The sequence below is a fragment of the Melanerpes formicivorus genome, unplaced genomic scaffold (genome assembly GCF_026170545.1).
Source record: "Melanerpes formicivorus ecotype bairdi unplaced genomic scaffold, bMelFor1.0.p_v2 SCAF_28, whole genome shotgun sequence".
Classification (NCBI taxonomy): domain Eukaryota; kingdom Metazoa; phylum Chordata; class Aves; order Piciformes; family Picidae; genus Melanerpes; species Melanerpes formicivorus.
In genome coordinates this window covers 5,848,790-5,864,026 of record NW_027142380.1, presented here as the reverse complement: position 1 = coordinate 5,864,026, position 15,237 = coordinate 5,848,790, and the positions used below count along the sequence as shown (strand labels likewise).

The 15,237-nt window shown below is 42.5% G+C and overlaps 1 protein-coding gene across 2 annotated transcripts in view; it reads right to left on the bottom strand.

Annotated features, from left to right (window-relative positions):
- Nucleotides 1-15,237, bottom strand: part of TAFA1 (TAFA chemokine like family member 1) — a 280,600-nt gene that overhangs the window by 111,942 nt on the left and 153,421 nt on the right. The gene's annotated exons all lie outside the window — the stretch shown is intronic.

Below are 15,237 nucleotides of genomic sequence, written 5' to 3'. Positions count from 1 at the left end.
CCTGATGCTGGGAATTGGAGCAGTGCATCCTCCTTTCCAACACACACAGCTAATTCCCATGAATGTCTGTGCATTAAAGCACCTGGGCAGTGGGAGAGGACCTGGGTGGGAACAACCATATTTCTATGGCCAAAAACAATCAGAAAGCTGCAACACCTCTGCTCTGAGGACAGGCTGAGAGTTGGGTTTCTCCATTCAAGAGAAGAGAGGGCTCTAGAGAGTCTTCAGTCTTTCAGTACTTACAGAGGTCTGTAAAAATGTGGGAACAGACTTTTTAGCACAGCCTGTTGTGACAGGACAATAGTTGATGGTTTTAAACTAAAAGTGGGGAGATTTAGATGAGATATAAGCAGTTTTTACAATGAGAGTGCTGAAACGTTGGCTTATGCTGCCCAGAGAAGTGGGAGATGTCCCATCCCTGGAAACATTCCAGGTCAGATCGGATGGAGCTTTGAGCAACCTGCTCTAGTTGCCCCTGCTGACTATGTGGGGGTTGGACTAGACGACCTTTAATGGTCCCTTCCAACCCAAATCATTCTGTGATTCTAAGATACATTAACTGAACCAGAAATTCCACAGGCAGTTTAGAATTTGCTGAGAAGCTGTGCTAAGGGCTGCAGAGTAGCTACCAAGGTATGCTCACTTAGGTTGCTTTTATTTACTATTTTCTATCCCTACCATTTTTCCATACTCATGTTGTGTTCTGGTTTTCAATTTGCAGCAATTTATTGGAGCTGAGCTGCTCCAATTTATTGGAGCTAAGCCAGATGCTGACACCAAATAGCACTCCAGAAGTCGCCACAAAGACTGCTTTTGGGTAAGTGCTAAACTGGCAGAAAGAGGGTCTTTTATTTTAGCAAGCAGAGAAGTTCTGATATAGTTCAAACAATATAACTACATTTTCTTCCAGAAGGAAAAGGCAGACCTTATTGAAGTCAGAACCAAAACTCCCATTTACTTAAAAGGGCCAAAAAGTTAAAACAGTCTGAAACTTTTCTCATTTAAAAGAGATTCTGAAGAACCAGAGATTTTGGAAGCATTGCCTTATATATACTGAAATTATCAATATTCTGTGAAAAAAAAACCAAAAACCCCAAACAGCCACAGCCAACCCCCTCCAAAAAAAACAAACACCAAAACACCCAAAGAAACATAAAAACCAACCAACCAAAACTCCTGAAAGATATAAAATGAAGTGAGAAAAAGAATGATCAGGTGTAAATTCATAAAAACCATTTACACTGTCAAGCTAACTGCAGCATGCCTACAGACTGTCCACCTGAAGGGTGGTTGTAGGCAGGAGGGGGTTGGTCTTTCTCCCAGGCAATCAGCACCAGAATAAGAGGACACAGTCTCAAGCTGTGCCAGGGGAAGTTTAGGCTGGAGGTGAGGAGAAAGTTCTTCACAGAGAGAGTTGTTGGCCATTGGAATGGGCTGCCCAGGGAGGTGGTGGAATCACTGTCCCTGGAGGTGTTCAAGAGGGAACTGGACATGGCACTTGGTGCCATGGTTTAGTAGTCATGAGGTATTGGGTGACAGGCTGGACTTGATGATCTTTGAGGTCTTTTCCAACCTTATTGATTCCATGTAGGCAGAATCATTATACTGCAGGACAACAGGTATAGGTCCGTGACAGAGCTCTAAATGCTGCAAACAGACAGCAATATTAGATATCTAAACTCTATCACAAATCAGCCTGGTAACAGCACATGAGCAGGCTTGCAATGACCTCAGCACCGTCGCACGCACTCTTATCTGCTAAATTGCTTTGCTGTAACCTCACCTCATGTCCTTGACCACACTTCAAAAGGTATTTGTCTCTTGCTTTCCACAGAGCTGACAGCCCTTCTTTGGGGCTTCTGAATATCAGAAGGATGTTTGTTTACTTATTTATTTAAATGAATTAGTTATTCCTGCTTTTTGCTTTGCAGATGCAGCAGTCCATTCCTCCTCTTTCACACATGCTTGAAAACCAGGGGAGAAAGTCCACCATGCAATGCATAACATGAGTGTGGTCAGACTTTCTCAGTCATAGAATGGTCCAGGCTGGAAGAGATCTCCCCACAGTCAGCAGGGGTATCCCCAACTAGATCAGGCTGCCCAGGCCTTGTCAAGCCTTGAATATCTCCAGGGAAGGTGCCTTAACCACCTCCCCGGGCAATCTGTTCCAGTGTTCCACCATCCACATGGTAAAGAATTTGTTCCTAACATCCAGTCTAAATCTGCTCTTCTCTAGCTTGAAGCCATTGCCCCTCCTTCTGTACCTACAGGCCTCTGTAAACAGACTCTCTCCATCCTTCCTCTCCTTTCTCTTGTGAGTCTCCCTCACAGACTCTCTTCAGTTTTCTGGGATGGAAGTAATTGACTCATATTTGGCTCTATTTAGTCTATTTTTTTTTTTAACCCTTTGTCTTTGCCTGTTCTACTCCCTCCTGCCTTTTCTCTTTATACAGCAAAGTTTCTGAAGCAGCCTTTCTCCTGTTCTCTCTGCACTGCGTCTCAAACCACAGTGTCCCATCAACGCTCGGTCTGTTGGCACAATGATAATAGACTCAATAATTACTATTGGTCCATGCTATTAAGGTTACATCAGTGACATGAATGTGCAAAAACACCAAGCTGCTGGGAAGAGTATCTGTAAATATCTTAGCAGATGTCATCTGTGTGTGAAAAGCTGAGGTAAGGATCTAAGCATGTACAAATCTGTTTACAAAATGATGAAAATAGTCTGAAAAAAAAAGAGATGGAATTAGTTGGCACAGCAGAAAATGGAGATATCATGGTGCTAGATACTTACTTCACCTGTCCTTGCTTTACATCAGGGGTCATACTCCATTACCTTTTGCTCCAAGCTCCAAGTCAAATTTGATTAGGGACTAATCTGATTCCACATAATGAGAATACTATTTAGGACGCACGCTTTAAATGTGGCTTTTAGTCCACAGTTTGTTAGGTTAATGAATTTAACAATTGGGATGATTTGTACGTTCCATGGGTGATTTGGCATGGGAAGCATTTGTAGAATGTGCAAAACTGGCTAAAAATGACATTTCAAGCAAAACAAGCAAATAATTATGGCTGATGCTACAACTCGCATTTGTCCTTCAGTGCCACGCAGGCAGTTAATATTTTATCAGGTAATGTTAAAAGCATAGTTAGAAGCACAAAATAAGGAAGAACTTCTTGGACAGATAAAATGTAAGAAGAACATTTTCATTTTCTGAGCAGGTTTAGTAAAGGACTTTGGTGCTACAACTCCTGCACTTACACAGTGCTTCCAACTAAATACAAAACATCCCATGCTTGGAGCACAGAGCATCTCAAATCAGCACTCTTGTCTAGCTAGCCACCAGCAGATGTGGGTCAGAAGCACAACCTAAGTCCCACTCACCAAATGCTCTACTCCCAGCTGATTTCTGTGGTAAGGTCCTATCCAGGACCTTCAGATTTAAAATGTAGTTGAGGGTGATATTTTTTTTCTTTTTTTTTTTTCCCTCTCCCCTTTGAACAAAGAAGTTTTGCAGCTAAAGTATTCAGCCAGCAAAGCAGAGGCACAGAGGCCCTCAACACCCACCCCTGCTGAGCGCCCTCACCATTAAATGGTAGGTAGAGCAATCTCATGCTGCTAGCTAGTGGAGATAACAAGAAAGCTTATAATACGTCTGAAAAGACAGAAGCCCTGGATTCTGGGCCTTGTTTCCAGAAGTACTGGCACATTTTATCCAGTCACTTGAGGCATGCTGTTAAACTAAAGCATTTAGGTATCCCCAGAAGTGGGTAGCTGGATGAGATTTCAGAGTTACAGTTTCAGACATAGGATCCTGAATTTTACTCGAGCCTTACAGTGATGCTCAAATCCTGTATTGGATTTGTCTTTCTCATTCTTTCTCCAGGACCCAAGAGCCAATTGCTTGTCAGAAGCACTGAAGCAGAGTGGTGGGAGGGCAAGGAAACTCTAATAGCACTACAAATCAATAACAGCTTTTCTTATATTCTGGGTTTGTTGCAGCACAAAGCTCTGCAATCAGATGCTGTACATATCACTGATCTTCTTTAAAATTTGGAGGCATGGGGACTCTACTGGTCAACAGAGCACTGGAAGATTTCATGCCAAACCAGCTCTTCTAGGGGAAGAAAAGTTGTATTTCCCAGGGCACTGAGAGGATCTTCTTAAAAGCATCAGCAACAAGCTCATGTGAACACTGTCCTTACAAAGAAATCATCTACCATGGTTGCACTGCATGTCAGGGCTCACTCTGCTGCTGTGTTTCCTTAGAGCTCTACTGTAAGGATCACCTTGCTGTCAGCATGTCACAAATTCCCATGGTCCCCGTGGAAGCTTCAGGGACCACAAAGTTTGCTTTCCTTTTCCTCACTGAGTTAAGACCAAAAACCTACAGGTGGAAGTGATAGTTTCTCTAGACAGAAAGGATGACAACACTCAGAAAAGGAACTGACTCTTGGTGAAGAGATGCCAATGGATGCCTGGAAGGAGCTGCAAAGGGTGATGAGACACTCCTCTTCTGTTTTGACCCTTACACACTCATTACAAGGTGTGTGTCACCATCATTGGAGGTGTTCCAAAAAGGATTGTATGTGGCACCTGGAGCCATGGTTTAGTTGTCATGAGGTGTTAGGTATTAGGTAACAGGTTGGACTTGATGATCTCTGAGGTCTTTTCCGACCTGGTTGATTCTATGACTCTGTGTGCCGCCCATGGCAGCCTGGCTGTTGAAGTCTACTTGCCTGTACAGTAGCTTAAAAATAATTAATAATTACACAAGATGTTAGGTCAGCCCTCTCTGAGTTTTTGTGCTACAATGAATTCAGGTCAGCCCTACTCTGCAAGGTGAAGAGAAGCTGCCCTCCTGGGTGCCCCATGGACTTGCTAGGTCCACATGGAAATACAGACATCTAACTTCAAAGGGCTTTCAGTTCTGTACTAAAAAAAAATCCACAAAAACTCAGAGTTATGCTGTTCTGAACCATCATTGTGTCATCCCATTTAAGGCAGAAGTATTATCTCTTACTTTATTCTCTTGCTGAAGCAATATTTCTGTTAAGTGCACAGGATATATCATAGGATTTGCCTTAGGGCTGAGACTAGTGGCTACATTTCCTAAGTAACAAGCACCTGAAAAAAAGGTTGTACAAGAGAAAAAGAAGTATCAACAACGATTTTAGTTAAATATCAGTCATTTGATCAGTCTTATACCAGCTTGACATGAACATATGAGGACATCCAGACTCTTGAATGTGTCCAGAGAAGGGCAACGTGGCTGTTGAAAGGTCTTGAGCACAAGCCCTATGAGAAGAGGCTGAGGGAGCTGGGGTTGTTGAGCCTGGAGAAGAGGAGGCTCAGGGGAGACCTTATTGCTCTCTACAACTACCTGAAGGGAGCTCGTAGCCAGGAGGGGTTTGGTCCCTTCTCCCAGACAACCAGCACCACAACAAGAGGACACAGTCTCAACCTGCACCAGGGGAGGTTTAGGCTAGAGCTGAGGAGAAAGTTCTTCAACAAGAGAGTTGTTAGCCATTGGAATGTGCTGCCCAGGGAGGTGGTGGAGTCACTGTCCCTGGATGTGTTCAAGAGGGGATTGGATGTGGTACTTGGTGCCATGGTTTAGTAGTCATGAGGTCGGTGGTGACAGGTTGGACTTGATGATCTTTGAGGTCTTTTCCAACCTTATTGATTCTATGATAATATTAAGATGCATGCTGTAACTTACTGAGCTATGAGTAGCAATCATGATCTGGGGTGGATCATGCCTCTCTCACTGACAATCCAGGGTCTGTGACTTCTGAACACCCAGCTCAAACTCCTGACAATTTGATACATATTTTATAAAAGTACATTTCTTACAGGATACATCCTAATGGACACAAATTTACTCAGCTGATTCTTGTCAGCTAGGGACTTGGAACAATGACAGAAGGCAAGGATGGAGTAACATAAGGAGAAATAAACAGCTGGTGTAAGCTCTGTTGTTGTCTTGAAGTGCCTCAATTGAGTTTAATGGTGATTGTTTACAGCACAGAGTGCAATACCAGTCATAAAGTGGGAGAGCAAGTGAGCAGATAACAGGGAGAGAAACGGATATGCATTTCCCTTTCCCAGGTTATGTTACAGAAACCACAGTATTAATTGTTCTTTAAAGAGATAAAAAACTTCTTTTCTTTCTGATACCTCCTTATATTGATCTGATGTTACTATGCTGTTGTATAGTCCAGCATGTATAGAGACAAGATGTCAAGACTATACTAATATTAACATTTAGATGAATTTTTCTGGGTAGAATAGAATAGACCAGACCAGGTTGGAAGTGACCTTTGTGATCATCAAGTCCAACCTATCATCCAACACCATCTAGTCAACTAAACCATGGCACCAAGTACCCCATCCAGTCTCTTCCTAAACACTTCCAATAATGGTGACTCCACCATATCCCTGGGCTGCCCATTGCAATGGCAAATCACTCTTTCTATGAAGAACTTCCTTGTAACATCCAGCCTAAACCTCCCTTGGTACAGCTTGAGACTGTGTCCTCTTGTTTTGTTGGTGGTTAGCTTTCGACAGACACATGTGCATTGTGCTGAAAAAGCACACCAGGGCATCTTGAACACAAAATAATCATTGCAATGAGTACAACTCTGAAAGCAAGCCCTGTTGACTGCTGGATGCTGCCCAATGCATTAGCAATTCTAACCGCTACATACTGTGTGTGGATATTTAAACATATCTGTTGCTCATATCTTCTTCATGGTTTGCTTAACACAGATGATCTGACTTCAGCCACTCATAATAACCAGAAGTAATTTACCAAAGGTGACAGTGGTAACAAATAACAACTGTACTTGGCCTTAGATCCCATATTACCACAATAACAATCATATTAACATCTGATAGCAGAGAAGATTCGAAGTCCCTGCACAGTGAAATAAATGTTACTAAACGTTAGACTACTGTGAAAGATTCCACAAAACATAATCACCATGATTATAGGCTATAAAAAGTAACATTACAAAAGAGCTCACTTAATACAGAGGAGAAGAGAAACAACAAATAGATTTCTGTCTAGAGGTCCCTTTTACATGATTACAGCACATTTCAGGAGTCGATACAGTCAGGGTGTTGTATCCAGAAAAGCAGAGAGAATTGTGTTTTTCATTAAACCAGCTATATCTCCTCACTTTTTTTCCCCTCCATCTAATTCTAGTGGTTTTGCTCTGATGAGAGTTCTTTTGATGGGTTGTGACCAATTTGTCAGCCCACAAAGGTATTAAGACAACATATCTTCCATATAAAGAGTCTCACCCACAATGGCATATAGAAGGAAAGGGAATTGGGCAGGGTTCAAAGCAAACACAGAAGTAGTGGGAAACCCACATGAATATAAACTTTCTGCCATTGAGTAGATAAAAAAATTCCTTCTTTTAGGAGATGTGGAGATTTTGTTAATTGGATGTTCTCTTACCAGACCAGTGGACTGGCCCTGTGCACACATCCAATATGTAACAGTAATGTGCGTCTATATTCAGTGCCACTTTGGGACAACACTCATCCCAGAAAATGTGCATGTAAGTCTGCTACTTGAGTGATCATCTACTCTTCCTCTCTGCAGCATCATCTACAGCAGGACTAATTTGGTTACTTTTTGCTGTTCAGCATGACTGAATGTTTACCACAATCTCAGAGACTGTCAGCTCTTCTTCTGTTACATTGTGCTGATATTTTCTCTCTCTTTCCAGTGGAAAAGCAAGCTTACAAAAGCATTCCTTACTAGCAATGCAGCTTGTTAAAGATATTTTAATGGCAGATGCTACATGCAGCCACAATGCTACTTATTTTTATTGTCTCATCAGTCATTCTTCTTATCAGTTACATTTTCCCTTGCTACTACAGTGTTCAGCTGTAGTCATCTCAGGCTCTGTTTTGCCCAGAATTAAAAGCATGACCTACAAATTCCTTACCAAAACAAAAACAAATAAAAAAACCCAACCCCCCCAAAACAACCCTAAAAAGATTGCCAAATAGTTTCAAGTTTAACCTAAAGATTCTCTTGAATAACTCTCATGCAGGTCACCATATTCTTGTTCTGGGTAACCTGTTATTTTTCTGCTACGGGAAGGCTGTTCTTAGCCAGATCAATAACATTCTGCTCTGCCATTTTGAGAAACTGAAGCATGAAAAAAAGAGCTCTGAAAAACACTTGGAGACCTTTTTTTGTGCTTCAGAGCACTCGAAACTCTCTGTGCACTGTAAGAGCATAGATCTGTTGTGCCATTCACCAACTGAAGGCAAGTGGTCTGAATTCTGTGGTGAAACATTAAAACAAAACGCATGCAAAGGATATGGAAGGATATGGTATGGCTGAAGGGAGAGATTCATATAAACAACTGAGTCTGTTTTCTGTTTCATAAGAGGCCAAAGAGAAGGATGAGTCATGAGAAGTCAAGAGAAGTCATGATTTTCAAGTCAGAAGCAACATAAGGTATGCCTAGGACACACGAGTTCATTTAAACCTCTGCTTTTGTTGCAGCCTAGATGGGAATGAGGCACAGAGTGATGCTCTCAGAAGCACTTTCCTGCATCTTTAGCTACCTAAATAATGTGGGTAATCTTAGTCATCATCATCAAAACACCACATTGTATTTACATGCACTGAAGGCAACAACTCTATTAAATTCATGCTAGGTATTGAACAAAAGGGTAAAGCAGAAATGAAACCAGCATTTACTATCTCTGTCTATGGCACATTCTCTGAGGGCTATTTACACAGCATGAGGACTGTCCCAAAAACCAGCCTCATTAGTGGTCTCCCACCTCCTCTGGCTGCAATTTAAGGAAAGACTTCAATCATGACACGATTGTAAAGTGCCAAAGAACACAAAAGCAGTAGTTGTTCAGAAACCCACAGCATATTCATTAATAGCCGTAGGAGAGATGTGCACTCCTCCAGCAGCTTTTCAGGCAGACGTGTGTATTGATCTCTGCAAGCTGCTTCCTTCAGAGAGGCTGCACAGCGGTTCTGGCCACATCTTCCAGATGTCCTCATCTCTTCTGGAAATAACTACACTTCTAAGAGCAGGACATGCCAGTTTTACTCTCTTCTACCTTCAGACCCCTCCAGAATTCACTTTTTGTGTCTGTTCTGAAAATCTAGTTACAGCAGCTTCCTTCTCACCTTCCCACTCTTCTCTCCAAACTGGCAGGCTACCAGAACCTCATTTCTCCCCCCCTCAATTATAGCCACCAACAGGAAAAGCAGAGAGATAGCAGTGAATATTGGGCAGGGGGCCAGTTTCGGTGGAGTTTGTGGTAGATGAGCTCAGCAATGCCATTACTCACACCTTGGTATGGGGAGCAAGCTGCTAAGGAGCCAACAGTATCTTGCTGGGCTTCTAGACTAGAAATGGGCAGTCATACTGCAGGCAGGACTTTGGTCCCTCTGCTGTTGCTCAGGTGATAGGCCTGCCTATATCATGGCTCTGTAACTTCTAGTTCAGGATTAAATATTTATTTTCCAGCCCAACCACAAGCAAAGTGAGAATACTTTATGTACACAGAAGCACTTCAGCTCCGCTTAAGATCACTTTACATGATCTGCTGATCATGTTTGATATGACTAATGATCAAATTGGAGGTAAAAGTGACAAAAATCAATGTAAGAAGCCTTTACAGTCATCACAATTATTTCCCAAATTCAGTTCAGAGGTGACAAATTAATGCTTAAGCATACTGGGGGGAGTATGTGCCCTTTATTTAAACAGCAATATAGATATCAATTAAAGGACAAATTAGTTATACCTTCTGACTTCTGTGCAAAGAAGAGAATTGCTACAGTATTAAAGAGTTTTTAAGTAGTGGGTAGTCTGGTAATTAGAGAGCTGTCAGAGCTTGTTATGTTATCTTGCAGCAGTTGGTGTTCAAAATACTTCTTGCCACTCATGATCTGAGTGGGATGCTGTTAATATGCAGCTACAGTCTACAGGAGTTCAAAGGGTAGAATTTAATTACGATACTGTAAATTCTTAATTTTCAATTACTATGACACCAGGGAACTGCCCTTGAGAAAGGGCAGATAAAAGACATTTTGGCATTTACAAATGTATGAATAAATAGGAAGGCAAGGAGAAAGAATATTCTCAGAATTGTGACATTTGCAAGTTCTGCTGTTGCTTTTTTAATTTATCTTCGCGGTACAAGACTGTGAAACAGTTTTCCCCATGTCAACAGTTACAATGCAGCATTTGCAAATATTATCTCACTCCAGGCAGCAGTTTCGAGGCCATCAAAAATAATACTTGATCTGCAGTGTATCGTAAACCCATGCACAGCTGATGGTCACAAGAGTTATGTACAGAAAACCACCTGCTTTAAGAAAACCCCCGGTTTGGAATCAAACACCCAGCAGCCATGAAAGTCTCCTTTGTTGCTGAACTCACAAGACCACCTGGGCCAGTGATACGCAAATGTTTGGAAGCAGACCTTCTCTGCCTTGTCACCCAACCTGACCCCCAAACTCAGCAGTGCAAAGCTTACCCAGCTTCATTGGAATGGGCTGCCAGTGGAGGTGGTGGAGTCACCGTCATTGGAGGTGTTCAGGAGGAGACTTGATGGGGTGCTTGGTGCCATGGTTTAGTTAATTAGGTGGGTTGGACTGGTTGATAGATTGGACACGATGATCTTGAAGGTCTCTTCCAACCTGGTTTATTCTATTCTGTTCTATTCTATTCTATTACCAGCTGAGTTACACTTGAAGGCTGTGGACCACATCAGAAACGATGGATCAAAGTAATTTCCTTCCTTGCTAATGCTCCATTACTAACTGCAGTTGATTGCATACACTCAACCCTAGCACACAAGATGACTTTTGTATGCAAGATCATATATTCATCAGAAGGGGTAGAAGGGATTATTATGCAATCATAGAGATGGGGCCTCCACCATCTTCCTGGGCAACCTGTTTCAGTGTTCCATCAGCCTCATAGTAAAGAGTTTCTTCCTAATGTCCAGCCTAAAACTGCCCTTCTCTAGATTAAAACCATTGTCCCTAGGCCTTCTGCTACATGCCTTCTGTAAACAGTTCCTCCCCAGCTTTCTTGTAGGCCCCTTTCAGGTACTGTACCTTCCTGAAGTCAGTGTTAACGTGGAAAGCGGAAAAGTAAAGGAAGATTGAGTAAAATGATTAAGTTTAAAAGGCAAGGAACTTTCACCCTGTTGAGAGTACTTCAGTTCTACTCAGGAGATAGAACAGTGAACATTGGCCCCATGTAGCTTCTCTCACAGGACAGCATCATCCTTGTGCTACCCTTAACGGCAAAGCCTGTTTTATATCAAGTACACCAAGTGCTTTTTGTCAATAAAGTGCCAACACAAACGCTCACTCCAGGGCAGCAGCTCCATACAGAAACTCACATATGAAGCCCTCCCTGGTGCCTGCAGGGAGATGAGAAGCAATGCTGCTTGCTCTCATCTGCATGCAGAGATGCACACTGTGAAGTGCTTGCTCATCACCTTTGCCTGGAGCGAGAAGGTTTCCAGCCTCTCTCGTCCTAGGAGTTATCAGAGACAATTCTGAAACAATCCTTGGCAGAAGGATAACAAGCAAATCCCCCAACACAAAAGTGGAATAGGAAACACTCCATGACCCTGGGACGTTTCTTTTATAGTTGAGGAGCATCACTGACTCGCAGAGTAAGACTTACAGTGAAGTTACTGTGGCTTAACAAGTTGCACCAGGCTGGCAAACGTGTACTAACCATCGAGGTGCATGCTTTTTGCCTCCAGCAAGTGCTAGCTAATGCTGCTCCTCTTACACCTTAAGGAAACAGCTTGTAGAAGTCGTGTTACCTTATGTTCACCACAAAGACCACAGGCAGTTAAAGGGATTCAGCCTATGGGGCATGTTGTCACCACAGTTTACTAACACACAAGGGAACCTTCAGCAGGCACATCAGCCACTAGATTTCTGTTTCACTGGGAGAGCTGCCCACCACCAGCAGAACACAACTTTCTAGATCAGCTGCAGGCTTGCACTCCCATTATTCATGTGGTTCTGAATACCAGAGCTTCTAGTTTCACAGCTCCCAGCAAAACAGAACATGATCAAGCTGAGGAAAAAACTCTGTGCTCGTCCCTGAAACTGCAGTGATTTTATTTTATGATAGTCATTATGCCAAGCTTCACAATCAAGCGCTGTTGGGGTGGGGGGGGTAAGAACATCTGAAATCATATTTGTGGGTGTTTCCTACCAAACCTACAAAATGAAAATGAATACTCCCAAGAGCAAATATGTAAAGGAACCTTTTGTTTGAGCTAAATGAATAGGTAGAACCAAATCCCACAAGAAGACCGTCACTGGTGGGGGAAGGGATCAATGGCCATCATCGGAAGTTTACGTAGCGTGAGACTCCGCAGCAGGAAACTGTGCTATTAAAGTATTCCCCCCCACACACACACACTATATGTTAAAAACATTTATAATTTATATAAGAAACACCAGGTGGTACCTTTAAAGTTATTTAGCATGAAAGTCCAATAAAAGGCTCCTCAGGTTTTGACAGCGTGATACAATAGCTCTCACAGCATGTGGAGTTAGCCGACTCACAAGCAGTAGTGCAGGGAACAAAAACCCGTTACTTAGTGCTCTACGTCAAATCAAGAAGTCATTTCACCACTTACAGTGACTTACATGCACGGCAAGGCGGTCCAAAACAACGCAGGTGCCTTATGCAAGAAGGGGCAGGAAGCACAAAAGGTCAAAACACCATCACAAGCACTTAATATAAAGCGGTTTCCTCATGGTTCCAGTGATATACAAAGGAAATCCCAACCGAAGCATGCCCTTCAAGTAACGTACACGTAGCTCCTATCCTCATTTGCTCAGTTATTCAGCCCTGGAGATTGCGGCAGCTTGTTAATAAGGCAATCAGCATGTGAGATACCAGCACAAAGAAGTAGGAAAACAACCTGCTTCAAGCTGTAGGTGCACACAAATAATTTATTTGGGTCTTTAATTTCCAATTCTGAGCTTTGGCTAGTCTCTTGCTTTGGGGTGTTCTTGTTTTTTTTTTTTGTAGAATGAAAGCTAAAGCAAAACATCTAGCTTCTGGTCCCACCACAAGTCAGTGGGGAGTCTGTTGATATGGCCAAGGGCAGATTTTATCTCTGTGTTTGTGGTTAGCAATCTGAAGAGGCAGGAAGAACAAAGAGAAGAAAAAGAGAAACAAAACTTATTTTGTGTAGGATAGTTATTTTCCCATGCTCTGGGCCACTCAGTAGCACAGCTCTAACTCTGACATGGACCAGCTTTGAAAAGGCACACAGTAGAAAGAATTCATAATTGTACTGACATCCATCATGCAGACAGAGCTACTTTTCACTATGTGCTCTATTATCAGTCAGGACTGGTGGCAGCAACACCAAGAAAATCTAAGCCCTTTTCCCCCAGCTACAGCTTCTAGCAAAGAAGGGGCACTTGGTGCCATGGTTTAGCAGTCATGAAGTCTGTGGTGACAGGTTGGACTTGATGATCTTTGAGGTCTCTACCAACCTTATTGATTCTAACAGCTGTGTGTGGTGCAAGACCTGCATCCCCCAGCACTGAGGGATGGGACATACTGTAACACTTTGCAGTGACAAACCTGCAGACATGTAGAAAACTACATAGGCACATGGGGAAGACTGGCATTACAGCACTGGCAAGGGTATTTAGGCTGTACCCAGGCCCTGGGAGTGCTAAGCTGGCACAAACCTGTTGCCCAATCAGCCTGTCAGCCAGTGGCACTGCATTATTCTGATTGATTTTGATTCCAGGTGCATTTTTTTATAAACTCTGAAAGTAATTTTTTTTTCCTCCTAGACTGACTCCCACAAACAATTTAAGTGTTTCAAGGTGGTCTTTCAATAATCTGAAGTGTTAAGATTATTTAGTAGACCCTTCCCCCCCCTAACCCTGACAAGTATCATGCATAGGCTGAGGAGAAATCTAAGTTATTGATAAACAGCTGAGGCCCTACCACAGATTAATTCAGCTTGGTTAATGGTCAGGGCTCAAGAAGGTGTAGCATTTGCTTCATCTTGATATAGAATTATGTACCACTATTTATGCACACCAAAAAAAACCCAAACCCCAAACCAACAAAAACATAGTATAAACTTTTAGGCTGCAGGAACCTAACTCTGATCTGTGATCCTGGGGGAAACAAAGATTGAATCTGCTCCCAGATTGGAACAGATGAAGTGACTTCAATTTTGATGTACAACCATCAAATCCTGGTGCCTGTACCACAGGCTGAGCAGTGACAAACTCAGCTATTTACAGGGCCCTGAACTAGACAGATCTGTGTAGCACCGTGCTCAACTGCAGACTGAAATTGCTCAAAGCAAACAAATGATTGTTGGTCTGTCTCAGTATCTTCCTGTTGAAGGACAGCAATCTGGACAAGACTGCTCACAGCTCACCCATGCAAATAATCCTCCCAGTACAAGTAAGCAAAGCACACAAGTATACAAGTAAGATATGTGCACTGAACCTGTGTCAGATGAAAGGGAGCTTGCCAGGACTGCACTTTCAATGCTTGTACACTTGTGCTGACTCAATCACTAAGAAAAAGGTGAGTAATAACTGTAAGTGAATGTATTCAAAGAACAAAGGTGTGTGTGGGGGGGGGGTGTGTGTGTGTTAATTTTCCATTTCCATATTGCACCCCTACTTCACTTCAGAGTTATCAGCAGAAGAGCTAAGTGCATCCTACTGTAAATACACCCAAATGGAAACGTTTCTCTGTGATGGAATAGCTCATCACCTAGGCCAACTCTTCCACTGATTTACATTCCACATAGCCTCAGGAATACTGCAAGGGCTGTAGATCAGTGAAGAATAGCATCCTTTGAGGGTAAATCTCCTCAGCCATTCAGAAGTCAGGTTAATACGGTGCTACAGCTGTAATGTACACAAAGCAGCTGTGAGTCGGAGCTGTTACAATCAATGCCATTGAAAGAGGGAGCTGCGTGAGCTACCCTATTGATCATGTTAAAGAGTGATAAACAATTACAACTATCAGCCCAGCATCATTGCATAGGACACAAGGAAATATTCCCATGTCTTTAAGGTCACATTTTTTGTAGTTGATTGCATCTTTGTTCAAATTATCGAGCTTTATAAAAATCTGGTTTTCTACTCCCCCTACATGATAAAAGCAGCAGGATCTGGAGGACAAACACCCTTTAAA